The sequence below is a fragment of the Castor canadensis genome, chromosome X (assembly GCF_047511655.1).
Source record: "Castor canadensis chromosome X, mCasCan1.hap1v2, whole genome shotgun sequence".
Taxonomy (NCBI): domain Eukaryota; kingdom Metazoa; phylum Chordata; class Mammalia; order Rodentia; family Castoridae; genus Castor; species Castor canadensis.
The window spans coordinates 132859908-132861864 of NC_133405.1; the positions used below are offsets into that span (position 1 = coordinate 132859908).

Here is a 1957-nt window from a genome sequence, read left to right on the forward strand (position 1 = left end):
TTCAAGTTAGCATAGTAAAGGGAAAAAAAGCCCTTCAAAGTCAGAGAAAGGAAATCCAAAAGCATTTTAAGTTTTCTCACAGCAGGTGAAATTTTTCAATCACTCTGTTTTATGCTGTCTTAAAAAAACCACATGCAAGTATTAGTACAGAGAGGACTCTAAAAACAGAAGCTTGTGTATTTAACCTCACATTCCTGTAAAGAGCTAGAACAAATGGATTTAAATCAGTGACATTTGAGCTGAAACCTTGAAATTCATTGTCAGTGGTCTGGACGTGCTTTTCTTACTCTCCGGAGCGCTTGGGTTTTAATTTGCATGTTTTTCTGCCCCGCTTGCTGCTGCTGCTTCTGCTGCTGAGGTCAGGAAGAGGAAACAAACTGCATGGCCCCATTTCCCTCCATACTTGAGAAATGGCTGAGTCGGTTCCTAGGACGGGCTCATGCTTCTAGAATACTGTGGGCAGTCTGGCCAAAGCAGTCATCGCAGCAACAGCATTGCTACAGTTTCCACCCCCAAACCCAATGTCATTTTTTTTTCTGTTTCCATTTCATAAGCCAAAGAACAAGCACTAAAACAGGTACATTTCTTGTCTGCTATTTTTCTTAACCAATTTTTTTTAATGGAGTCTCACTATGTAGCCCAGGCTGGGCTCGAATTCATAATGCCTCAGCTGCCCAAGTGCTAGGATTGCAGGCGTGTACCATCACAACCAGCTCTTAGCCAGTTTTTAGAAGGTACAGGCAGGTATTTTTGCTGTCTGGGGGGAAAATAAAACTCCGGCAGTACAGAAGAGTACAAAAGGTTTCACTTCCTTTTTAGCCTTTATTGAGCAGAAAAGAGCAATCTGAAAATGCTGCCTCTGGGGAATGGAGTCACTTCCTGGCTGCTTTTGTCAAGAGAGCCCCTGCTGCCTGACATGCCTTCAAATAGAATCAAGAAGCACAGTTGATTACACCTTTCATGGAAACATTTAAATAATGTGGGGTTTTGATTTAACATCTTTCTCCAACATTCCGGACTTTCATAGCTAAAAGGATAACGCAGCCTTGATCTCTCAATAAAGTATTCTGAGGTGTTCTGAAGATTCCACCCATGGACAAGCTGCTTAAATGGCTCCAAGTATTCTTCTTAGCAATAATACGACCACTGCTACAAATAATATATATTAGCTTGGTTGTTTCTTCAAGAAAAACGCCACAAATGTTCAGAAGGTGGGAGGGGGGTCACTCAAAGTAACAGTCATCAAATGTGAGAAGTTGGCAAGTTCTGTTTCAAAGCATGGCTGACCCCACCGAGTAGACACCATGAGTAAAGCACACACTCCCAAGCTAAAAAAAAATTATGGACAAGAAGTTGTCATTGAAATTAAATGGTGGCAGACATGTCCAAGGAATATCGTGGAGATCTGATCCCTTCATGAATCTTGTGATAGATGAATGTGTGGAGATGGCAACTAGTGGGCAACAGAGCAATATTGGAACGGTTGGGAGTACAAAGAAATAGTATCATCACGTTAGAAGCCTTGAAATGAGTTTAAATGATGACAGGTCAGAAGAGAAATCCATGTCACCTCTCCAAAGGGCCTGTTTCACCATGAAGTAAAAATTGGATCATGCACATTTTCATATTAACCTTTTTGTTAAATAAACTTTTGGAACAGTCAAAAAATGTGAAAAGTTAATAACAAGATATTTGCTCTCAGATCTTCTTAGCAATATCCACTGGCAACTCAAACCCCCAATCACACCCACTTTACTCTCCTTTGCAATGGCCTCCTAGTTTTTAAAAAGATGAATCTTTATTGCAATGTTAAGCCTCAGATAATAAGAAGGCATTTTATTCTTTTTTGCCTCTGATTACTAAAAAGAAAGTGAGATGAATCAAATGAGGCAAAAAAATGTAGCTGTCAAACATTAGATGGATGAGCAAAGCACCTTGCAGGAAGTGTGTAGGTGAA

General features: G+C 40.2%; 1 pseudogene; it reads left to right on the forward strand.

Moving 5' to 3' along the window:
• The first annotated feature begins 1304 nt into the window (after positions 1–1304).
• Positions 1305–1531, forward strand: LOC109675253 (small nuclear ribonucleoprotein G pseudogene; annotated as a pseudogene).
• The last annotated feature ends 426 nt before the right edge of the window (positions 1532–1957 follow it).